General features: G+C 62.1%; 22 non-coding genes across 22 annotated transcripts; all 22 read left to right on the forward strand.

Annotated features, from left to right (window-relative positions):
- Positions 1–129: 129 nt before the first annotated feature.
- Positions 130–293, forward strand: LOC138558037 (U1 spliceosomal RNA). The gene has a single exon (XR_011298192.1). It is a non-coding gene; the product is annotated as a U1 spliceosomal RNA (small nuclear RNA).
- An 870-nt stretch (positions 294–1163) lies between these two features.
- On the forward strand, positions 1164–1327 carry LOC138558449 (U1 spliceosomal RNA). Its single transcript, XR_011298598.1, has one exon. It is a non-coding gene; the product is annotated as a U1 spliceosomal RNA (small nuclear RNA).
- Positions 1328–2207: 880 nt separating this feature from the next.
- LOC138558039 (U1 spliceosomal RNA) lies at positions 2208–2371 on the forward strand. The gene has a single exon (XR_011298194.1). It is a non-coding gene; the product is annotated as a U1 spliceosomal RNA (small nuclear RNA).
- An 866-nt stretch (positions 2372–3237) lies between these two features.
- Positions 3238–3401, forward strand: LOC138558299 (U1 spliceosomal RNA). Its single transcript, XR_011298451.1, has one exon. It is a non-coding gene; the product is annotated as a U1 spliceosomal RNA (small nuclear RNA).
- Positions 3402–4281: 880 nt separating this feature from the next.
- Positions 4282–4445, forward strand: LOC138558040 (U1 spliceosomal RNA). Its single transcript, XR_011298195.1, has one exon. It is a non-coding gene; the product is annotated as a U1 spliceosomal RNA (small nuclear RNA).
- Positions 4446–5311: 866 nt separating this feature from the next.
- On the forward strand, positions 5312–5475 carry LOC138558300 (U1 spliceosomal RNA). Its single transcript, XR_011298452.1, has one exon. It is a non-coding gene; the product is annotated as a U1 spliceosomal RNA (small nuclear RNA).
- Positions 5476–6341: 866 nt separating this feature from the next.
- LOC138558041 (U1 spliceosomal RNA) lies at positions 6342–6505 on the forward strand. Its single transcript, XR_011298196.1, has one exon. It is a non-coding gene; the product is annotated as a U1 spliceosomal RNA (small nuclear RNA).
- An 870-nt stretch (positions 6506–7375) lies between these two features.
- On the forward strand, positions 7376–7539 carry LOC138558639 (U1 spliceosomal RNA). Its single transcript, XR_011298781.1, has one exon. It is a non-coding gene; the product is annotated as a U1 spliceosomal RNA (small nuclear RNA).
- An 880-nt stretch (positions 7540–8419) lies between these two features.
- LOC138558042 (U1 spliceosomal RNA) lies at positions 8420–8583 on the forward strand. The gene has a single exon (XR_011298197.1). It is a non-coding gene; the product is annotated as a U1 spliceosomal RNA (small nuclear RNA).
- An 870-nt stretch (positions 8584–9453) lies between these two features.
- On the forward strand, positions 9454–9617 carry LOC138558450 (U1 spliceosomal RNA). Its single transcript, XR_011298599.1, has one exon. It is a non-coding gene; the product is annotated as a U1 spliceosomal RNA (small nuclear RNA).
- An 880-nt stretch (positions 9618–10497) lies between these two features.
- On the forward strand, positions 10498–10661 carry LOC138558043 (U1 spliceosomal RNA). The gene has a single exon (XR_011298198.1). It is a non-coding gene; the product is annotated as a U1 spliceosomal RNA (small nuclear RNA).
- Positions 10662–11527: 866 nt separating this feature from the next.
- LOC138558044 (U1 spliceosomal RNA) lies at positions 11528–11691 on the forward strand. The gene has a single exon (XR_011298199.1). It is a non-coding gene; the product is annotated as a U1 spliceosomal RNA (small nuclear RNA).
- An 870-nt stretch (positions 11692–12561) lies between these two features.
- LOC138558641 (U1 spliceosomal RNA) lies at positions 12562–12725 on the forward strand. The gene has a single exon (XR_011298783.1). It is a non-coding gene; the product is annotated as a U1 spliceosomal RNA (small nuclear RNA).
- An 880-nt stretch (positions 12726–13605) lies between these two features.
- LOC138558045 (U1 spliceosomal RNA) lies at positions 13606–13769 on the forward strand. The gene has a single exon (XR_011298200.1). It is a non-coding gene; the product is annotated as a U1 spliceosomal RNA (small nuclear RNA).
- Positions 13770–14639: 870 nt separating this feature from the next.
- LOC138558451 (U1 spliceosomal RNA) lies at positions 14640–14803 on the forward strand. The gene has a single exon (XR_011298600.1). It is a non-coding gene; the product is annotated as a U1 spliceosomal RNA (small nuclear RNA).
- Positions 14804–15683: 880 nt separating this feature from the next.
- On the forward strand, positions 15684–15847 carry LOC138558046 (U1 spliceosomal RNA). Its single transcript, XR_011298201.1, has one exon. It is a non-coding gene; the product is annotated as a U1 spliceosomal RNA (small nuclear RNA).
- An 866-nt stretch (positions 15848–16713) lies between these two features.
- On the forward strand, positions 16714–16877 carry LOC138558301 (U1 spliceosomal RNA). Its single transcript, XR_011298453.1, has one exon. It is a non-coding gene; the product is annotated as a U1 spliceosomal RNA (small nuclear RNA).
- Positions 16878–17743: 866 nt separating this feature from the next.
- On the forward strand, positions 17744–17907 carry LOC138558047 (U1 spliceosomal RNA). The gene has a single exon (XR_011298202.1). It is a non-coding gene; the product is annotated as a U1 spliceosomal RNA (small nuclear RNA).
- An 870-nt stretch (positions 17908–18777) lies between these two features.
- On the forward strand, positions 18778–18941 carry LOC138558452 (U1 spliceosomal RNA). Its single transcript, XR_011298601.1, has one exon. It is a non-coding gene; the product is annotated as a U1 spliceosomal RNA (small nuclear RNA).
- Positions 18942–19822: 881 nt separating this feature from the next.
- LOC138558048 (U1 spliceosomal RNA) lies at positions 19823–19986 on the forward strand. The gene has a single exon (XR_011298203.1). It is a non-coding gene; the product is annotated as a U1 spliceosomal RNA (small nuclear RNA).
- Positions 19987–20852: 866 nt separating this feature from the next.
- LOC138558050 (U1 spliceosomal RNA) lies at positions 20853–21016 on the forward strand. Its single transcript, XR_011298205.1, has one exon. It is a non-coding gene; the product is annotated as a U1 spliceosomal RNA (small nuclear RNA).
- Positions 21017–21886: 870 nt separating this feature from the next.
- On the forward strand, positions 21887–22050 carry LOC138558453 (U1 spliceosomal RNA). Its single transcript, XR_011298602.1, has one exon. It is a non-coding gene; the product is annotated as a U1 spliceosomal RNA (small nuclear RNA).
- Positions 22051–22354: the final 304 nt, after the last annotated feature.

A 22354-nucleotide genomic window follows, 5' to 3' on the forward strand; every position in this document is an offset into this window, starting at 1 on the left:
TGGGACAGGCAGCTCCGCAGACGCTCAGGGCTTCCGGGAGGGCTGGGGCTGGGTCAGGGCCGGCCTTCTCACCCTCGCTTAGCGGGGCTTCCAGAACAGGCCCAAGCCCTGCCCTCTGGCTCGCAACTCATACTTACCTGGCAGGGGAGCATCTGTGATCAGCAAGGCAGAGCTCCCAGGGTGAGGCTCATCCATTGCACATCGGATTTGCTGACCCCTGCGATGTCCCCAAATGCGGGATTCTCGACTGCATTATTTCTGGTAGTGGGGGACTGCGTTCGCGCTTTCCCCTGATTTATTGGTGAAAGAAAGAAAGAGTTTAGTGTGCGAGTCAGGTTGTTTGCTCACAGGGCCCAAGCTCGTGCAGCAGAGTTTATTTTGCTGCAGTCAAGAGGGCCAGCCCTGGGCCGTTCAGGGGTCCACAGGCCTGATGGATTGGTGAAATAAAAAAATGTGAAAGTCATGTGTGTCATGTGTAGGTTGGGCCCCTGAATGTTGCTGCGGTCAAGAGGGCCAGCATTCACTGGAGGGGTGAAGTGCACAGGTGCCTAACCCCAGACTTGTGCGCCCCATGATATCAGGTGCCCCGGTAGTTCTTGAAGCCAGCCTGCCCTGCCCGGGCTCTGCTTTCGCGCCCAGGCCCTCCAACCTAAGGAAGGCCCGGCCAGCTCCTGGGGTTTTGGGGGCAGGGGTGAGACTGGCTCCCGGCCGCCGCTGCCGCCCGCCCCGTCCGAGCACCGATCGGGCCTTGCCTTCACGGCCTTGCCGTGTCCTGGCGGGGGGCACCCCACCCGAGACGCTCTTGTTAAGCGGGGTGACCTGTCGGCTCAGGAGGGCCATGGACCCGCCTGGGGCCGACGGGCCAGTGGGCCCACTGCGCCAGGCCTGCTCGCTTTCCGACTGGGCCTGCTGGCTGGCAGCCAGGTCCGAATTTATGCAAATCTCAGGCCGAGCAGGGCCTGGTGGGAGACATGAACTGTGCCACAATGTGCCTCTTCTGCTGGGCTCTGCCTGCCGGAGCTTCCCCCTGCACGTGGGACAGGCAGCTCCGCAGACGCTCAGGGCTTCCGGGAGGGCTGGGGCTGGGTCAGGGCCGGCCTTCTCACCCTCGCTTAGCGGGGCTTCCAGAACAGGCCCAAGCCCTGCCCTCTGGCTCGCAACTCATACTTACCTGGCAGGGGAGCATCTGTGATCAGCAAGGCAGAGCTCCCAGGGTGAGACTCCTCCATTGCACATCGGATTTGCTGACCCCTGCGATGTCCCCAAATGCGGGATTCTCGACTGCATTATTTCTGGTAGTGGGGGACTGCGTTCGCGCTTTCCCCTGATTTATTGGTGAAAGAAAGAAAGAGTTTAGTGTGCGAGTCAGGTTGTTTGCACACAGGGCCCAAGCTCGTGCAGCAGAGTTTATTTTGCTGCAGTCAAGAGGGCCAGCCCTGGGCCGTTCAGGGGTCCACAGGCCTGATGGATTGGTGAAATAAAAAAATGTGAAAGTCATGTGTGTCATGTGTAGGTTGGGCCCCTGAATGTTGCTGCGGTCAAGAGGGCCAGCATTCACTGGAGGGGTGAAGTGCACAGGTGCCTAACCCCAGACTTGTGCGCCCCATGATATCAGGTGCCCCGGTAGTTCTTGAAGCCAGCCTGCCCTGCCCGGGCTCTGCTTTCGCGCCCAGGCCCTCCAACCTAAGGAAGGCCCAGCCAGCTCCTGGGGTTTTGGGGGCAGGGGTGAGACTGGCTCCCGGCCGCCGCTGCCGCCCGCCCCGTCCGAGCACCGATCGGGCACGATCGGGTCTTGCCTTCACGGCCTTGCCGTGTCCTGGCGGGGGGCACCCCACCCGAGACGCTCTTGTTAAGCGGGGTGACCTGTCGGCTCAGGAGGGCCATGGACCCGCCTGGGGCCGACGGGCCAGTGGGCCCACTGCGCCAGGCCTGCTCGCTTTCCGACTGGGCCTGCTGGCTGGCAGCCAGGTCCGAATTTATGCAAATCTCAGGCCGAGCAGGGCCTGGTGGGAGACATGAACTGTGCCACAATGTGCCTCTTCTGCTGGGCTCTGCCTGCCGGAGCTTCCCCCTGCACGTGGGACAGGCAGCTCCGCAGACGCTCAGGGCTTCCGGGAGGGCTGGGGCTGGGTCAGGGCCGGCCTTCTCACCCTCGCTTAGCGGGGCTTCCAGAACAGGCCCAAGCCCTGCCCTCTGGCTCGCAACTCATACTTACCTGGCAGGGGAGCATCTGTGATCAGCAAGGCAGAGCTCCCAGGGTGAGGCTCATCCATTGCACATCGGATTTGCTGACCCCTGCGATGTCCCCAAATGCGGGATTCTCGACTGCATTATTTCTGGTAGTGGGGGACTGCGTTCGCGCTTTCCCCTGATTTATTGGTGAAAGAAAGAAAGAGTTTAGTGTGCGAGTCAGGTTGTTTGCACACAGGGCCCAAGCTCGTGCAGCAGAGTTTATTTTGCTGCAGTCAAGAGGGCCAGCCCTGGGCCGTTCAGGGGTCCACAGGCCTGATGGATTGGTGAAATAAAAAAATGTGAAAGTCATGTGTGTCATGTGTAGGTTGGGCCCCTGAATGTTGCTGCGGTCAAGAGGGCCAGCATTCACTGGAGGGGTGAAGTGCACAGGTGCCTAACCCCAGACTTGTGCGCCCCATGATATCAGGTGCCCCGGTAGTTCTTGAAGCCAGCCTGCCCTGCCCGGGCTCTGCTTTCGCGCCCAGGCCCTCCAACCTAAGGAAGGCCCAGCCAGCTCCTGGGGTTTTGGGGGCAGGGGTGAAACTGGCTCCCGGCCGCCGCTGCCGCCCGCCCCGTCCGAGCACCGATCGGGCACGATCGGGCCTTGCCGTGTCCTGGCGGGGGGCACCCCACCCGAGACGCTCTTGTTAAGCGGGGTGACCTGTCGGCTCAGGAGGGCCATGGACCCGCCTGGGGCCGACGGGCCAGTGGGCCCACTGCGCCAGGCCTGCTCGCTTTCCGACTGGGCCTGCTGGCTGGCAGCCAGGTCCGAATTTATGCAAATCTCAGGCCGAGCAGGGCCTGGTGGGAGACATGAACTGTGCCACAATGTGCCTCTTCTGCTGGGCTCTGCCTGCCGGAGCTTCCCCCTGCACGTGGGACAGGCAGCTCCGCAGACGCTCAGGGCTTCCGGGAGGGCTGGGGCTGGGTCAGGGCCGGCCTTCTCACCCTCGCTTAGCGGGGCTTCCAGAACAGGCCCAAGCCCTGCCCTCTGGCTCGCAACTCATACTTACCTGGCAGGGGAGCATCTGTGATCAGCAAGGCAGAGCTCCCAGGGTGAGGCTCATCCATTGCACATCGGATTTGCTGACCCCTGCGATGTCCCCAAATGCGGGATTCTCGACTGTATTATTTCTGGTAGTGGGGGACTGCGTTCGCGCTTTCCCCTGATTTATTGGTGAAAGAAAGAAAGAGTTTAGTGTGCGAGTCAGGTTGTTTGCACACAGGGCCCAAGCTCGTGCAGCAGAGTTTATTTTGCTGCAGTCAAGAGGGCCAGCCCTGGGCCGTTCAGGGGTCCACAGGCCTGATGGATTGGTGAAATAAAAAAATGTGAAAGTCATGTGTGTCATGTGTAGGTTGGGCCCCTGAATGTTGCTGCGGTCAAGAGGGCCAGCATTCACTGGAGGGGTGAAGTGCACAGGTGCCTAACCCCAGACTTGTGCGCCCCATGATATCAGGTGCCCCGGTAGTTCTTGAAGCCAGCCTGCCCTGCCCGGGCTCTGCTTTCGCGCCCAGGCCCTCCAACCTAAGGAAGGCCCAGCCAGCTCCTGGGGTTTTGGGGGCAGGGGTGAAACTGGCTCCCGGCCGCCGCTGCCGCCCGCCCCGTCCGAGCACCGATCGGGCACGATCGGGTCTTGCCTTCACGGCCTTGCCGTGTCCTGGCGGGGGGCACCCCACCCGAGACGCTCTTGTTAAGCGGGGTGACCTGTCGGCTCAGGAGGGCCATGGACCCGCCTGGGGCCGACGGGCCAGTGGGCCCACTGCGCCAGGCCTGCTCGCTTTCCGACTGGGCCTGCTGGCTGGCAGCCAGGTCCGAATTTATGCAAATCTCAGGCCGAGCAGGGCCTGGTGGGAGACATGAACTGTGCCACAATGTGCCTCTTCTGCTGGGCTCTGCCTGCCGGAGCTTCCCCCTGCACGTGGGACAGGCAGCTCCGCAGACGCTCAGGGCTTCCGGGAGGGCTGGGGCTGGGTCAGGGCCGGCCTTCTCACCCTCGCTTAGCGGGGCTTCCAGAACAGGCCCAAGCCCTGCCCTCTGGCTCGCAACTCATACTTACCTGGCAGGGGAGCATCTGTGATCAGCAAGGCAGAGCTCCCAGGGTGAGGCTCATCCATTGCACATCGGATTTGCTGACCCCTGCGATGTCCCCAAATGCGGGATTCTCGACTGCATTATTTCTGGTAGTGGGGGACTGCGTTCGCGCTTTCCCCTGATTTATTGGTGAAAGAAAGAAAGAGTTTAGTGTGCGAGTCAGGTTGTTTGCACACAGGGCCCAAGCTCGTGCAGCAGAGTTTATTTTGCTGCAGTCAAGAGGGCCAGCCCTGGGCCGTTCAGGGGTCCACAGGCCTGATGGATTGGTGAAATAAAAAAATGTGAAAGTCATGTGTGTCATGTGTAGGTTGGGCCCCTGAATGTTGCTGCGGTCAAGAGGGCCAGCATTCACTGGAGGGGTGAAGTGCACAGGTGCCTAACCCCAGACTTGTGCGCCCCATGATATCAGGTGCCCCGGTAGTTCTTGAAGCCAGCCTGCCCTGCCCGGGCTCTGCTTTCGCGCCCAGGCCCTCCAACCTAAGGAAGGCCCAGCCAGCTCCTGGGGTTTTGGGGGCAGGGGTGAAACTGGCTCCCGGCCGCCGCTGCCGCCCGCCCCGTCCGAGCACCGATCGGGCACGATCGGGCCTTGCCGTGTCCTGGCGGGGGGCACCCCACCCGAGACGCTCTTGTTAAGCGGGGTGACCTGTCGGCTCAGGAGGGCCATGGACCCGCCTGGGGCCGACGGGCCAGTGGGCCCACTGCGCCAGGCCTGCTCGCTTTCCGACTGGGCCTGCTGGCTGGCAGCCAGGTCCGAATTTATGCAAATCTCAGGCCGAGCAGGGCCTGGTGGGAGACATGAACTGTGCCACAATGTGCCTCTTCTGCTGGGCTCTGCCTGCCGGAGCTTCCCCCTGCACGTGGGACAGGCAGCTCCGCAGACGCTCAGGGCTTCCGGGAGGGCTGGGGCTGGGTCAGGGCCGGCCTTCTCACCCTCGCTTAGCGGGGCTTCCAGAACAGGCCCAAGCCCTGCCCTCTGGCTCGCAACTCATACTTACCTGGCAGGGGAGCATCTGTGATCAGCAAGGCAGAGCTCCCAGGGTGAGGCTCATCCATTGCACATCGGATTTGCTGACCCCTGCGATGTCCCCAAATGCGGGATTCTCGACTGTATTATTTCTGGTAGTGGGGGACTGCGTTCGCGCTTTCCCCTGATTTATTGGTGAAAGAAAGAAAGAGTTTAGTGTGCGAGTCAGGTTGTTTGCACACAGGGCCCAAGCTCGTGCAGCAGAGTTTATTTTGCTGCAGTCAAGAGGGCCAGCCCTGGGCCGTTCAGGGGTCCACAGGCCTGATGGATTGGTGAAATAAAAAAATGTGAAAGTCATGTGTGTCATGTGTAGGTTGGGCCCCTGAATGTTGCTGCGGTCAAGAGGGCCAGCATTCACTGGAGGGGTGAAGTGCACAGGTGCCTAACCCCAGACTTGTGCGCCCCATGATATCAGGTGCCCCGGTAGTTCTTGAAGCCAGCCTGCCCTGCCCGGGCTCTGCTTTCGCGCCCAGGCCCTCCAACCTAAGGAAGGCCCAGCCAGCTCCTGGGGTTTTGGGGGCAGGGGTGAGACTGGCTCCCGGCCGCCGCTGCCGCCCGCCCCGTCCGAGCACCGATCGGGCACGATCGGGCCTTGCCGTGTCCTGGCGGGGGGCACCCCACCCGAGACGCTCTTGTTAAGCGGGGTGACCTGTCGGCTCAGGAGGGCCATGGACCCGCCTGGGGCCGACGGGCCAGTGGGCCCACTGCGCCAGGCCTGCTCGCTTTCCGACTGGGCCTGCTGGCTGGCAGCCAGGTCCGAATTTATGCAAATCTCAGGCCGAGCAGGGCCTGGTGGGAGACATGAACTGTGCCACAATGTGCCTCTTCTGCTGGGCTCTGCCTGCCGGAGCTTCCCCCTGCACGTGGGACAGGCAGCTCCGCAGACGCTCAGGGCTTCCGGGAGGGCTGGGGCTGGGTCAGGGCCGGCCTTCTCACCCTCGCTTAGCGGGGCTTCCAGAACAGGCCCAAGCCCTGCCCTCTGGCTCGCAACTCATACTTACCTGGCAGGGGAGCATCTGTGATCAGCAAGGCAGAGCTCCCAGGGTGAGGCTCATCCATTGCACATCGGATTTGCTGACCCCTGCGATGTCCCCAAATGCGGGATTCTCGACTGCATTATTTCTGGTAGTGGGGGACTGCGTTCGCGCTTTCCCCTGATTTATTGGTGAAAGAAAGAAAGAGTTTAGTGTGCGAGTCAGGTTGTTTGCTCACAGGGCCCAAGCTCGTGCAGCAGAGTTTATTTTGCTGCAGTCAAGAGGGCCAGCCCTGGGCCGTTCAGGGGTCCACAGGCCTGATGGATTGGTGAAATAAAAAAATGTGAAAGTCATGTGTGTCATGTGTAGGTTGGGCCCCTGAATGTTGCTGCGGTCAAGAGGGCCAGCATTCACTGGAGGGGTGAAGTGCACAGGTGCCTAACCCCAGACTTGTGCGCCCCATGATATCAGGTGCCCCGGTAGTTCTTGAAGCCAGCCTGCCCTGCCCGGGCTCTGCTTTCGCGCCCAGGCCCTCCAACCTAAGGAAGGCCCGGCCAGCTCCTGGGGTTTTGGGGGCAGGGGTGAGACTGGCTCCCGGCCGCCGCTGCCGCCCGCCCCGTCCGAGCACCGATCGGGCCTTGCCTTCACGGCCTTGCCGTGTCCTGGCGGGGGGCACCCCACCCGAGACGCTCTTGTTAAGCGGGGTGACCTGTCGGCTCAGGAGGGCCATGGACCCGCCTGGGGCCGACGGGCCAGTGGGCCCACTGCGCCAGGCCTGCTCGCTTTCCGACTGGGCCTGCTGGCTGGCAGCCAGGTCCGAATTTATGCAAATCTCAGGCCGAGCAGGGCCTGGTGGGAGACATGAACTGTGCCACAATGTGCCTCTTCTGCTGGGCTCTGCCTGCCGGAGCTTCCCCCTGCACGTGGGACAGGCAGCTCCGCAGACGCTCAGGGCTTCCGGGAGGGCTGGGGCTGGGTCAGGGCCGGCCTTCTCACCCTCGCTTAGCGGGGCTTCCAGAACAGGCCCAAGCCCTGCCCTCTGGCTCGCAACTCATACTTACCTGGCAGGGGAGCATCTGTGATCAGCAACGCAGAGCTCCCAGGGTGAGACTCCTCCATTGCACATCGGATTTGCTGACCCCTGCGATGTCCCCAAATGCGGGATTCTCGACTGCATTATTTCTGGTAGTGGGGGACTGCGTTCGCGCTTTCCCCTGATTTATTGGTGAAAGAAAGAAAGAGTTTAGTGTGCGAGTCAGGTTGTTTGCACACAGGGCCCAAGCTCGTGCAGCAGAGTTTATTTTGCTGCAGTCAAGAGGGCCAGCCCTGGGCCGTTCAGGGGTCCACAGGCCTGATGGATTGGTGAAATAAAAAAATGTGAAAGTCATGTGTGTCATGTGTAGGTTGGGCCCCTGAATGTTGCTGCGGTCAAGAGGGCCAGCATTCACTGGAGGGGTGAAGTGCACAGGTGCCTAACCCCAGACTTGTGCGCCCCATGATATCAGGTGCCCCGGTAGTTCTTGAAGCCAGCCTGCCCTGCCCGGGCTCTGCTTTCGCGCCCAGGCCCTCCAACCTAAGGAAGGCCCAGCCAGCTCCTGGGGTTTTGGGGGCAGGGGTGAGACTGGCTCCCGGCCGCCGCTGCCGCCCGCCCCGTCCGAGCACCGATCGGGCACGATCGGGTCTTGCCTTCACGGCCTTGCCGTGTCCTGGCGGGGGGCACCCCACCCGAGACGCTCTTGTTAAGCGGGGTGACCTGTCGGCTCAGGAGGGCCATGGACCCGCCTGGGGCCGACGGGCCAGTGGGCCCACTGCGCCAGGCCTGCTCGCTTTCCGACTGGGCCTGCTGGCTGGCAGCCAGGTCCGAATTTATGCAAATCTCAGGCCGAGCAGGGCCTGGTGGGAGACATGAACTGTGCCACAATGTGCCTCTTCTGCTGGGCTCTGCCTGCCGGAGCTTCCCCCTGCACGTGGGACAGGCAGCTCCGCAGACGCTCAGGGCTTCCGGGAGGGCTGGGGCTGGGTCAGGGCCGGCCTTCTCACCCTCGCTTAGCGGGGCTTCCAGAACAGGCCCAAGCCCTGCCCTCTGGCTCGCAACTCATACTTACCTGGCAGGGGAGCATCTGTGATCAGCAAGGCAGAGCTCCCAGGGTGAGGCTCATCCATTGCACATCGGATTTGCTGACCCCTGCGATGTCCCCAAATGCGGGATTCTCGACTGCATTATTTCTGGTAGTGGGGGACTGCGTTCGCGCTTTCCCCTGATTTATTGGTGAAAGAAAGAAAGAGTTTAGTGTGCGAGTCAGGTTGTTTGCTCACAGGGCCCAAGCTCGTGCAGCAGAGTTTATTTTGCTGCAGTCAAGAGGGCCAGCCCTGGGCCGTTCAGGGGTCCACAGGCCTGATGGATTGGTGAAATAAAAAAATGTGAAAGTCATGTGTGTCATGTGTAGGTTGGGCCCCTGAATGTTGCTGCGGTCAAGAGGGCCAGCATTCACTGGAGGGGTGAAGTGCACAGGTGCCTAACCCCAGACTTGTGCGCCCCATGATATCAGGTGCCCCGGTAGTTCTTGAAGCCAGCCTGCCCTGCCCGGGCTCTGCTTTCGCGCCCAGGCCCTCCAACCTAAGGAAGGCCCGGCCAGCTCCTGGGGTTTTGGGGGCAGGGGTGAGACTGGCTCCCGGCCGCCGCTGCCGCCCGCCCCGTCCGAGCACCGATCGGGCCTTGCCTTCACGGCCTTGCCGTGTCCTGGCGGGGGGCACCCCACCCGAGACGCTCTTGTTAAGCGGGGTGACCTGTCGGCTCAGGAGGGCCATGGACCCGCCTGGGGCCGACGGGCCAGTGGGCCCACTGCGCCAGGCCTGCTCGCTTTCCGACTGGGCCTGCTGGCTGGCAGCCAGGTCCGAATTTATGCAAATCTCAGGCCGAGCAGGGCCTGGTGGGAGACATGAACTGTGCCACAATGTGCCTCTTCTGCTGGGCTCTGCCTGCCGGAGCTTCCCCCTGCACGTGGGACAGGCAGCTCCGCAGACGCTCAGGGCTTCCGGGAGGGCTGGGGCTGGGTCAGGGCCGGCCTTCTCACCCTCGCTTAGCGGGGCTTCCAGAACAGGCCCAAGCCCTGCCCTCTGGCTCGCAACTCATACTTACCTGGCAGGGGAGCATCTGTGATCAGCAAGGCAGAGCTCCCAGGGTGAGACTCCTCCATTGCACATCGGATTTGCTGACCCCTGCGATGTCCCCAAATGCGGGATTCTCGACTGCATTATTTCTGGTAGTGGGGGACTGCGTTCGCGCTTTCCCCTGATTTATTGGTGAAAGAAAGAAAGAGTTTAGTGTGCGAGTCAGGTTGTTTGCACACAGGGCCCAAGCTCGTGCAGCAGAGTTTATTTTGCTGCAGTCAAGAGGGCCAGCCCTGGGCCGTTCAGGGGTCCACAGGCCTGATGGATTGGTGAAATAAAAAAATGTGAAAGTCATGTGTGTCATGTGTAGGTTGGGCCCCTGAATGTTGCTGCGGTCAAGAGGGCCAGCATTCACTGGAGGGGTGAAGTGCACAGGTGCCTAACCCCAGACTTGTGCGCCCCATGATATCAGGTGCCCCGGTAGTTCTTGAAGCCAGCCTGCCCTGCCCGGGCTCTGCTTTCGCGCCCAGGCCCTCCAACCTAAGGAAGGCCCAGCCAGCTCCTGGGGTTTTGGGGGCAGGGGTGAGACTGGCTCCCGGCCGCCGCTGCCGCCCGCCCCGTCCGAGCACCGATCGGGCACGATCGGGCCTTGCCTTCACGGCCTTGCCGTGTCCTGGCGGGGGGCACCCCACCCGAGACGCTCTTGTTAAGCGGGGTGACCTGTCGGCTCAGGAGGGCCATGGACCCGCCTGGGGCCGACGGGCCAGTGGGCCCACTGCGCCAGGCCTGCTCGCTTTCCGACTGGGCCTGCTGGCTGGCAGCCAGGTCCGAATTTATGCAAATCTCAGGCCGAGCAGGGCCTGGTGGGAGACATGAACTGTGCCACAATGTGCCTCTTCTGCTGGGCTCTGCCTGCCGGAGCTTCCCCCTGCACGTGGGACAGGCAGCTCCGCAGACGCTCAGGGCTTCCGGGAGGGCTGGGGCTGGGTCAGGGCCGGCCTTCTCACCCTCGCTTAGCGGGGCTTCCAGAACAGGCCCAAGCCCTGCCCTCTGGCTCGCAACTCATACTTACCTGGCAGGGGAGCATCTGTGATCAGCAAGGCAGAGCTCCCAGGGTGAGGCTCATCCATTGCACATCGGATTTGCTGACCCCTGCGATGTCCCCAAATGCGGGATTCTCGACTGCATTATTTCTGGTAGTGGGGGACTGCGTTCGCGCTTTCCCCTGATTTATTGGTGAAAGAAAGAAAGAGTTTAGTGTGCGAGTCAGGTTGTTTGCACACAGGGCCCAAGCTCGTGCAGCAGAGTTTATTTTGCTGCAGTCAAGAGGGCCAGCCCTGGGCCGTTCAGGGGTCCACAGGCCTGATGGATTGGTGAAATAAAAAAATGTGAAAGTCATGTGTGTCATGTGTAGGTTGGGCCCCTGAATGTTGCTGCGGTCAAGAGGGCCAGCATTCACTGGAGGGGTGAAGTGCACAGGTGCCTAACCCCAGACTTGTGCGCCCCATGATATCAGGTGCCCCGGTAGTTCTTGAAGCCAGCCTGCCCTGCCCGGGCTCTGCTTTCGCGCCCAGGCCCTCCAACCTAAGGAAGGCCCAGCCAGCTCCTGGGGTTTTGGGGGCAGGGGTGAGACTGGCTCCCGGCCGCCGCTGCCGCCCGCCCCGTCCGAGCACCGATCGGGCACGATCGGGCCTTGCCGTGTCCTGGCGGGGGGCACCCCACCCGAGACGCTCTTGTTAAGCGGGGTGACCTGTCGGCTCAGGAGGGCCATGGACCCGCCTGGGGCCGACGGGCCAGTGGGCCCACTGCGCCAGGCCTGCTCGCTTTCCGACTGGGCCTGCTGGCTGGCAGCCAGGTCCGAATTTATGCAAATCTCAGGCCGAGCAGGGCCTGGTGGGAGACATGAACTGTGCCACAATGTGCCTCTTCTGCTGGGCTCTGCCTGCCGGAGCTTCCCCCTGCACGTGGGACAGGCAGCTCCGCAGACGCTCAGGGCTTCCGGGAGGGCTGGGGCTGGGTCAGGGCCGGCCTTCTCACCCTCGCTTAGCGGGGCTTCCAGAACAGGCCCAAGCCCTGCCCTCTGGCTCGCAACTCATACTTACCTGGCAGGGGAGCATCTGTGATCAGCAAGGCAGAGCTCCCAGGGTGAGGCTCATCCATTGCACATCGGATTTGCTGACCCCTGCGATGTCCCCAAATGCGGGATTCTCGACTGCATTATTTCTGGTAGTGGGGGACTGCGTTCGCGCTTTCCCCTGATTTATTGGTGAAAGAAAGAAAGAGTTTAGTGTGCGAGTCAGGTTGTTTGCTCACAGGGCCCAAGCTCGTGCAGCAGAGTTTATTTTGCTGCAGTCAAGAGGGCCAGCCCTGGGCCGTTCAGGGGTCCACAGGCCTGATGGATTGGTGAAATAAAAAAATGTGAAAGTCATGTGTGTCATGTGTAGGTTGGGCCCCTGAATGTTGCTGCGGTCAAGAGGGCCAGCATTCACTGGAGGGGTGAAGTGCACAGGTGCCTAACCCCAGACTTGTGCGCCCCATGATATCAGGTGCCCCGGTAGTTCTTGAAGCCAGCCTGCCCTGCCCGGGCTCTGCTTTCGCGCCCAGGCCCTCCAACCTAAGGAAGGCCCGGCCAGCTCCTGGGGTTTTGGGGGCAGGGGTGAGACTGGCTCCCGGCCGCCGCTGCCGCCCGCCCCGTCCGAGCACCGATCGGGCCTTGCCTTCACGGCCTTGCCGTGTCCTGGCGGGGGGCACCCCACCCGAGACGCTCTTGTTAAGCGGGGTGACCTGTCGGCTCAGGAGGGCCATGGACCCGCCTGGGGCCGACGGGCCAGTGGGCCCACTGCGCCAGGCCTGCTCGCTTTCCGACTGGGCCTGCTGGCTGGCAGCCAGGTCCGAATTTATGCAAATCTCAGGCCGAGCAGGGCCTGGTGGGAGACATGAACTGTGCCACAATGTGCCTCTTCTGCTGGGCTCTGCCTGCCGGAGCTTCCCCCTGCACGTGGGACAGGCAGCTCCGCAGACGCTCAGGGCTTCCGGGAGGGCTGGGGCTGGGTCAGGGCCGGCCTTCTCACCCTCGCTTAGCGGGGCTTCCAGAACAGGCCCAAGCCCTGCCCTCTGGCTCGCAACTCATACTTACCTGGCAGGGGAGCATCTGTGATCAGCAACGCAGAGCTCCCAGGGTGAGACTCCTCCATTGCACATCGGATTTGCTGACCCCTGCGATGTCCCCAAATGCGGGATTCTCGACTGCATTATTTCTGGTAGTGGGGGACTGCGTTCGCGCTTTCCCCTGATTTATTGGTGAAAGAAAGAAAGAGTTTAGTGTGCGAGTCAGGTTGTTTGCACACAGGGCCCAAGCTCGTGCAGCAGAGTTTATTTTGCTGCAGTCAAGAGGGCCAGCCCTGGGCCGTTCAGGGGTCCACAGGCCTGATGGATTGGTGAAATAAAAAAATGTGAAAGTCATGTGTGTCATGTGTAGGTTGGGCCCCTGAATGTTGCTGCGGTCAAGAGGGCCAGCATTCACTGGAGGGGTGAAGTGCACAGGTGCCTAACCCCAGACTTGTGCGCCCCATGATATCAGGTGCCCCGGTAGTTCTTGAAGCCAGCCTGCCCTGCCCGGGCTCTGCTTTCGCGCCCAGGCCCTCCAACCTAAGGAAGGCCCAGCCAGCTCCTGGGGTTTTGGGGGCAGGGGTGAGACTGGCTCCCGGCCGCCGCTGCCGCCCGCCCCGTCCGAGCACCGATCGGGCACGATCGGGTCTTGCCTTCACGGCCTTGCCGTGTCCTGGCGGGGGGCACCCCACCCGAGACGCTCTTGTTAAGCGGGGTGACCTGTCGGCTCAGGAGGGCCATGGACCCGCCTGGGGCCGACGGGCCAGTGGGCCCACTGCGCCAGGCCTGCTCGCTTTCCGACTGGGCCTGCTGGCTGGCAGCCAGGTCCGAATTTATGCAAATCTCAGGCCGAGCAGGGCCTGGTGGGAGACATGAACTGTGCCACAATGTGCCTCTTCTGCTGGGCTCTGCCTGCCGGAGCTTCCCCCTGCACGTGGGACAGGCAGCTCCGCAGACGCTCAGGGCTTCCGGGAGGGCTGGGGCTGGGTCAGGGCCGGCCTTCTCACCCTCGCTTAGCGGGGCTTCCAGAACAGGCCCAAGCCCTGCCCTCTGGCTCGCAACTCATACTTACCTGGCAGGGGAGCATCTGTGATCAGCAAGGCAGAGCTCCCAGGGTGAGGCTCATCCATTGCACATCGGATTTGCTGACCCCTGCGATGTCCCCAAATGCGGGATTCTCGACTGCATTATTTCTGGTAGTGGGGGACTGCGTTCGCGCTTTCCCCTGATTTATTGGTGAAAGAAAGAAAGAGTTTAGTGTGCGAGTCAGGTTGTTTGCTCACAGGGCCCAAGCTCGTGCAGCAGAGTTTATTTTGCTGCAGTCAAGAGGGCCAGCCCTGGGCCGTTCAGGGGTCCACAGGCCTGATGGATTGGTGAAATAAAAAAATGTGAAAGTCATGTGTGTCATGTGTAGGTTGGGCCCCTGAATGTTGCTGCGGTCAAGAGGGCCAGCATTCACTGGAGGGGTGAAGTGCACAGGTGCCTAACCCCAGACTTGTGCGCCCCATGATATCAGGTGCCCCGGTAGTTCTTGAAGCCAGCCTGCCCTGCCCGGGCTCTGCTTTCGCGCCCAGGCCCTCCAACCTAAGGAAGGCCCGGCCAGCTCCTGGGGTTTTGGGGGCAGGGGTGAGACTGGCTCCCGGCCGCCGCTGCCGCCCGCCCCGTCCGAGCACCGATCGGGCCTTGCCTTCACGGCCTTGCCGTGTCCTGGCGGGGGGCACCCCACCCGAGACGCTCTTGTTAAGCGGGGTGACCTGTCGGCTCAGGAGGGCCATGGACCCGCCTGGGGCCGACGGGCCAGTGGGCCCACTGCGCCAGGCCTGCTCGCTTTCCGACTGGGCCTGCTGGCTGGCAGCCAGGTCCGAATTTATGCAAATCTCAGGCCGAGCAGGGCCTGGTGGGAGACATGAACTGTGCCACAATGTGCCTCTTCTGCTGGGCTCTGCCTGCCGGAGCTTCCCCCTGCACGTGGGACAGGCAGCTCCGCAGACGCTCAGGGCTTCCGGGAGGGCTGGGGCTGGGTCAGGGCCGGCCTTCTCACCCTCGCTTAGCGGGGCTTCCAGAACAGGCCCAAGCCCTGCCCTCTGGCTCGCAACTCATACTTACCTGGCAGGGGAGCATCTGTGATCAGCAAGGCAGAGCTCCCAGGGTGAGACTCCTCCATTGCACATCGGATTTGCTGACCCCTGCGATGTCCCCAAATGCGGGATTCTCGACTGCATTATTTCTGGTAGTGGGGGACTGCGTTCGCGCTTTCCCCTGATTTATTGGTGAAAGAAAGAAAGAGTTTAGTGTGCGAGTCAGGTTGTTTGCACACAGGGCCCAAGCTCGTGCAGCAGAGTTTATTTTGCTGCAGTCAAGAGGGCCAGCCCTGGGCCGTTCAGGGGTCCACAGGCCTGATGGATTGGTGAAATAAAAAAATGTGAAAGTCATGTGTGTCATGTGTAGGTTGGGCCCCTGAATGTTGCTGCGGTCAAGAGGGCCAGCATTCACTGGAGGGGTGAAGTGCACAGGTGCCTAACCCCAGACTTGTGCGCCCCATGATATCAGGTGCCCCGGTAGTTCTTGAAGCCAGCCTGCCCTGCCCGGGCTCTGCTTTCGCGCCCAGGCCCTCCAACCTAAGGAAGGCCCAGCCAGCTCCTGGGGTTTTGGGGGCAGGGGTGAGACTGGCTCCCGGCCGCCGCTGCCGCCCGCCCCGTCCGAGCACCGATCGGGCACGATCGGGTCTTGCCTTCACGGCCTTGCCGTGTCCTGGCGGGGGGCACCCCACCCGAGACGCTCTTGTTAAGCGGGGTGACCTGTCGGCTCAGGAGGGCCATGGACCCGCCTGGGGCCGACGGGCCAGTGGGCCCACTGCGCCAGGCCTGCTCGCTTTCCGACTGGGCCTGCTGGCTGGCAGCCAGGTCCGAATTTATGCAAATCTCAGGCCGAGCAGGGCCTGGTGGGAGACATGAACTGTGCCACAATGTGCCTCTTCTGCTGGGCTCTGCCTGCCGGAGCTTCCCCCTGCACGTGGGACAGGCAGCTCCGCAGACGCTCAGGGCTTCCGGGAGGGCTGGGGCTGGGTCAGGGCCGGCCTTCTCACCCTCGCTTAGCGGGGCTTCCAGAACAGGCCCAAGCCCTGCCCTCTGGCTCGCAACTCATACTTACCTGGCAGGGGAGCATCTGTGATCAGCAAGGCAGAGCTCCCAGGGTGAGGCTCATCCATTGCACATCGGATTTGCTGACCCCTGCGATGTCCCCAAATGCGGGATTCTCGACTGCATTATTTCTGGTAGTGGGGGACTGCGTTCGCGCTTTCCCCTGATTTATTGGTGAAAGAAAGAAAGAGTTTAGTGTGCGAGTCAGGTTGTTTGCACACAGGGCCCAAGCTCGTGCAGCAGAGTTTATTTTGCTGCAGTCAAGAGGGCCAGCCCTGGGCCGTTCAGGGGTCCACAGGCCTGATGGATTGGTGAAATAAAAAAATGTGAAAGTCATGTGTGTCATGTGTAGGTTGGGCCCCTGAATGTTGCTGCGGTCAAGAGGGCCAGCATTCACTGGAGGGGTGAAGTGCACAGGTGCCTAACCCCAGACTTGTGCGCCCCATGATATCAGGTGCCCCGGTAGTTCTTGAAGCCAGCCTGCCCTGCCCGGGCTCTGCTTTCGCGCCCAGGCCCTCCAACCTAAGGAAGGCCCAGCCAGCTCCTGGGGTTTTGGGGGCAGGGGTGAAACTGGCTCCCGGCCGCCGCTGCCGCCCGCCCCGTCCGAGCACCGATCGGGCACGATCGGGCCTTGCCGTGTCCTGGCGGGGGGCACCCCACCCGAGACGCTCTTGTTAAGCGGGGTGACCTGTCGGCTCAGGAGGGCCATGGACCCGCCTGGGGCCGACGGGCCAGTGGGCCCACTGCGCCAGGCCTGCTCGCTTTCCGACTGGGCCTGCTGGCTGGCAGCCAGGTCCGAATTTATGCAAATCTCAGGCCGAGCAGGGCCTGGTGGGAGACATGAACTGTGCCACAATGTGCCTCTTCTGCTGGGCTCTGCCTGCCGGAGCTTCCCCCTGCACGTGGGACAGGCAGCTCCGCAGACGCTCAGGGCTTCCGGGAGGGCTGGGGCTGGGTCAGGGCCGGCCTTCTCACCCTCGCTTAGCGGGGCTTCCAGAACAGGCCCAAGCCCTGCCCTCTGGCTCGCAACTCATACTTACCTGGCAGGGGAGCATCTGTGATCAGCAAGGCAGAGCTCCCAGGGTGAGGCTCATCCATTGCACATCGGATTTGCTGACCCCTGCGATGTCCCCAAATGCGGGATTCTCGACTGTATTATTTCTGGTAGTGGGGGACTGCGTTCGCGCTTTCCCCTGATTTATTGGTGAAAGAAAGAAAGAGTTTAGTGTGCGAGTCAGGTTGTTTGCACACAGGGCCCAAGCTCGTGCAGCAGAGTTTATTTTGCTGCAGTCAAGAGGGCCAGCCCTGGGCCGTTCAGGGGTCCACAGGCCTGATGGATTGGTGAAATAAAAAAATGTGAAAGTCATGTGTGTCATGTGTAGGTTGGGCCCCTGAATGTTGCTGCGGTCAAGAGGGCCAGCATTCACTGGAGGGGTGAAGTGCACAGGTGCCTAACCCCAGACTTGTGCGCCCCATGATATCAGGTGCCCCGGTAGTTCTTGAAGCCAGCCTGCCCTGCCCGGGCTCTGCTTTCGCGCCCAGGCCCTCCAACCTAAGGAAGGCCCAGCCAGCTCCTGGGGTTTTGGGGGCAGGGGTGAAACTGGCTCCCGGCCGCCGCTGCCGCCCGCCCCGTCCGAGCACCGATCGGGCACGATCGGGCCTTGCCGTGTCCTGGCGGGGGGCACCCCACCCGAGACGCTCTTGTTAAGCGGGGTGACCTGTCGGCTCAGGAGGGCCATGGACCCGCCTGGGGCCGACGGGCCAGTGGGCCCACTGCGCCAGGCCTGCTCGCTTTCCGACTGGGCCTGCTGGCTGGCAGCCAGGTCCGAATTTATGCAAATCTCAGGCCGAGCAGGGCCTGGTGGGAGACATGAACTGTGCCACAATGTGCCTCTTCTGCTGGGCTCTGCCTGCCGGAGCTTCCCCCTGCACGTGGGACAGGCAGCTCCGCAGACGCTCAGGGCTTCCGGGAGGGCTGGGGCTGGGTCAGGGCCGGCCTTCTCACCCTCGCTTAGCGGGGCTTCCAGAACAGGCCCAAGCCCTGCCCTCTGGCTCGCAACTCATACTTACCTGGCAGGGGAGCATCTGTGATCAGCAAGGCAGAGCTCCCAGGGTGAGGCTCATCCATTGCACATCGGATTTGCTGACCCCTGCGATGTCCCCAAATGCGGGATTCTCGACTGCATTATTTCTGGTAGTGGGGGACTGCGTTCGCGCTTTCCCCTGATTTATTGGTGAAAGAAAGAAAGAGTTTAGTGTGCGAGTCAGGTTGTTTGCTCACAGGGCCCAAGCTCGTGCAGCAGAGTTTATTTTGCTGCAGTCAAGAGGGCCAGCCCTGGGCCGTTCAGGGGTCCACAGGCCTGATGGATTGGTGAAATAAAAAAATGTGAAAGTCATGTGTGTCATGTGTAGGTTGGGCCCCTGAATGTTGCTGCGGTCAAGAGGGCCAGCATTCACTGGAGGGGTGAAGTGCACAGGTGCCTAACCCCAGACTTGTGCGCCCCATGATATCAGGTGCCCCGGTAGTTCTTGAAGCCAGCCTGCCCTGCCCGGGCTCTGCTTTCGCGCCCAGGCCCTCCAACCTAAGGAAGGCCCGGCCAGCTCCTGGGGTTTTGGGGGCAGGGGTGAGACTGGCTCCCGGCCGCCGCTGCCGCCCGCCCCGTCCGAGCACCGATCGGGCCTTGCCTTCACGGCCTTGCCGTGTCCTGGCGGGGGGCACCCCACCCGAGACGCTCTTGTTAAGCGGGGTGACCTGTCGGCTCAGGAGGGCCATGGACCCGCCTGGGGCCGACGGGCCAGTGGGCCCACTGCGCCAGGCCTGCTCGCTTTCCGACTGGGCCTGCTGGCTGGCAGCCAGGTCCGAATTTATGCAAATCTCAGGCCGAGCAGGGCCTGGTGGGAGACATGAACTGTGCCACAATGTGCCTCTTCTGCTGGGCTCTGCCTGCCGGAGCTTCCCCCTGCACGTGGGACAGGCAGCTCCGCAGACGCTCAGGGCTTCCGGGAGGGCTGGGGCTGGGTCAGGGCCGGCCTTCTCACCCTCGCTTAGCGGGGCTTCCAGAACAGGCCCAAGCCCTGCCCTCTGGCTCGCAACTCATACTTACCTGGCAGGGGAGCATCTGTGATCAGCAAGGCAGAGCTCCCAGGGTGAGACTCCTCCATTGCACATCGGATTTGCTGACCCCTGCGATGTCCCCAAATGCGGGATTCTCGACTGCATTATTTCTGGTAGTGGGGGACTGCGTTCGCGCTTTCCCCTGATTTATTGGTGAAAGAAAGAAAGAGTTTAGTGTGCGAGTCAGGTTGTTTGCACACAGGGCCCAAGCTCGTGCAGCAGAGTTTATTTTGCTGCAGTCAAGAGGGCCAGCCCTGGGCCGTTCAGGGGTCCACAGGCCTGATGGATTGGTGAAATAAAAAAATGTGAAAGTCATGTGTGTCATGTGTAGGTTGGGCCCCTGAATGTTGCTGCGGTCAAGAGGGCCAGCATTCACTGGAGGGGTGAAGTGCACAGGTGCCTAACCCCAGACTTGTGCGCCCCATGATATCAGGTGCCCCGGTAGTTCTTGAAGCCAGCCTGCCCTGCCCGGGCTCTGCTTTCGCGCCCAGGCCCTCCAACCTAAGGAAGGCCCAGCCAGCTCCTGGGGTTTTGGGGGCAGGGGTGAGACTGGCTCCCGGCCGCCGCTGCCGCCCGCCCCGTCCGAGCACCGGATCGGGCACGATCGGGCCTTGCCTTCACGGCCTTGCCGTGTCCTGGCGGGGGGCACCCCACCCGAGACGCTCTTGTTAAGCGGGGTGACCTGTCGGCTCAGGAGGGCCATGGACCCGCCTGGGGCCGACGGGCCAGTGGGCCCACTGCGCCAGGCCTGCTCGCTTTCCGACTGGGCCTGCTGGCTGGCAGCCAGGTCCGAATTTATGCAAATCTCAGGCCGAGCAGGGCCTGGTGGGAGACATGAACTGTGCCACAATGTGCCTCTTCTGCTGGGCTCTGCCTGCCGGAGCTTCCCCCTGCACGTGGGACAGGCAGCTCCGCAGACGCTCAGGGCTTCCGGGAGGGCTGGGGCTGGGTCAGGGCCGGCCTTCTCACCCTCGCTTAGCGGGGCTTCCAGAACAGGCCCAAGCCCTGCCCTCTGGCTCGCAACTCATACTTACCTGGCAGGGGAGCATCTGTGATCAGCAAGGCAGAGCTCCCAGGGTGAGGCTCATCCATTGCACATCGGATTTGCTGACCCCTGCGATGTCCCCAAATGCGGGATTCTCGACTGCATTATTTCTGGTAGTGGGGGACTGCGTTCGCGCTTTCCCCTGATTTATTGGTGAAAGAAAGAAAGAGTTTAGTGTGCGAGTCAGGTTGTTTGCACACAGGGCCCAAGCTCGTGCAGCAGAGTTTATTTTGCTGCAGTCAAGAGGGCCAGCCCTGGGCCGTTCAGGGGTCCACAGGCCTGATGGATTGGTGAAATAAAAAAATGTGAAAGTCATGTGTGTCATGTGTAGGTTGGGCCCCTGAATGTTGCTGCGGTCAAGAGGGCCAGCATTCACTGGAGGGGTGAAGTGCACAGGTGCCTAACCCCAGACTTGTGCGCCCCATGATATCAGGTGCCCCGGTAGTTCTTGAAGCCAGCCTGCCCTGCCCGGGCTCTGCTTTCGCGCCCAGGCCCTCCAACCTAAGGAAGGCCCAGCCAGCTCCTGGGGTTTTGGGGGCAGGGGTGAAACTGGCTCCCGGCCGCCGCTGCCGCCCGCCCCGTCCGAGCACCGATCGGGCACGATCGGGCCTTGCCGTGTCCTGGCGGGGGGCACCCCACCCGAGACGCTCTTGTTAAGCGGGGTGACCTGTCGGCTCAGGAGGGCCATGGACCCGCCTGGGGCCGACGGGCCAGTGGGCCCACTGCGCCAGGCCTGCTCGCTTTCCGACTGGGCCTGCTGGCTGGCAGCCAGGTCCGAATTTATGCAAATCTCAGGCCGAGCAGGGCCTGGTGGGAGACATGAACTGTGCCACAATGTGCCTCTTCTGCTGGGCTCTGCCTGCCGGAGCTTCCCCCTGCACGTGGGACAGGCAGCTCCGCAGACGCTCAGGGCTTCCGGGAGGGCTGGGGCTGGGTCAGGGCCGGCCTTCTCACCCTCGCTTAGCGGGGCTTCCAGAACAGGCCCAAGCCCTGCCCTCTGGCTCGCAACTCATACTTACCTGGCAGGGGAGCATCTGTGATCAGCAAGGCAGAGCTCCCAGGGTGAGGCTCATCCATTGCACATCGGATTTGCTGACCCCTGCGATGTCCCCAAATGCGGGATTCTCGACTGCATTATTTCTGGTAGTGGGGGACTGCGTTCGCGCTTTCCCCTGATTTATTGGTGAAAGAAAGAAAGAGTTTAGTGTGCGAGTCAGGTTGTTTGCTCACAGGGCCCAAGCTCGTGCAGCAGAGTTTATTTTGCTGCAGTCAAGAGGGCCAGCCCTGGGCCGTTCAGGGGTCCACAGGCCTGATGGATTGGTGAAATAAAAAAATGTGAAAGTCATGTGTGTCATGTGTAGGTTGGGCCCCTGAATGTTGCTGCGGTCAAGAGGGCCAGCATTCACTGGAGGGGTGAAGTGCACAGGTGCCTAACCCCAGACTTGTGCGCCCCATGATATCAGGTGCCCCGGTAGTTCTTGAAGCCAGCCTGCCCTGCCCGGGCTCTGCTTTCGCGCCCAGGCCCTCCAACCTAAGGAAGGCCCGGCCAGCTCCTGGGGTTTTGGGGGCAGGGGTGAGACTGGCTCCCGGCCGCCGCTGCCGCCCGCCCCGTCCGAGCACCGATCGGGCCTTGCCTTCACGGCCTTGCCGTGTCCTGGCGGGGGGCACCCCACCCGAGACGCTCTTGTTAAGCGGGGTGACCTGTCGGCTCAGGAGGGCCATGGACCCGCCTGGGGCCGACGGGCCAGTGGGCCCACTGCGCCAGGCCTGCTCGCTTTCCGACTGGGCCTGCTGGCTGGCAGCCAGGTCCGAATTTATGCAAATCTCAGGCCGAGCAGGGCCTGGTGGGAGACATGAACTGTGCCACAATGTGCCTCTTCTGCTGGGCTCTGCCTGCCGGAGCTTCCCCCTGCACGTGGGACAGGCAGCTCCGCAGACGCTCAGGGCTTCCGGGAGGGCTGGGGCTGGGTCAGGGCCGGCCTTCTCACCCTCGCTTAGCGGGGCTTCCAGAACAGGCCCAAGCCCTGCCCTCTGGCTCGCAACTCATACTTACCTGGCAGGGGAGCATCTGTGATCAGCAAGGCAGAGCTCCCAGGGTGAGACTCCTCCATTGCACATCGGATTTGCTGACCCCTGCGATGTCCCCAAATGCGGGATTCTCGACTGCATTATTTCTGGTAGTGGGGGACTGCGTTCGCGCTTTCCCCTGATTTATTGGTGAAAGAAAGAAAGAGTTTAGTGTGCGAGTCAGGTTGTTTGCACACAGGGCCCAAGCTCGTGCAGCAGAGTTTATTTTGCTGCAGTCAAGAGGGCCAGCCCTGGGCCGTTCAGGGGTCCACAGGCCTGATGGATTGGTGAAATAAAAAAATGTGAAAGTCATGTGTGTCATGTGTAGGTTGGGCCCCTGAATGTTGCTGCGGTCAAGAGGGCCAGCATTCACTGGAGGGGTGAAGTGCACAGGTGCCTAACCCCAGACTTGTGCGCCCCATGATATCAGGTGCCCCGGTAGTTCT

The sequence above is a fragment of the Ambystoma mexicanum genome, unplaced genomic scaffold, assembly GCF_040938575.1.
Source record: "Ambystoma mexicanum isolate Mex_15411 unplaced genomic scaffold, UKY_AmexF1_1 Mex_scaf34, whole genome shotgun sequence".
NCBI lineage: Eukaryota > Metazoa > Chordata > Amphibia > Caudata > Ambystomatidae > Ambystoma > Ambystoma mexicanum.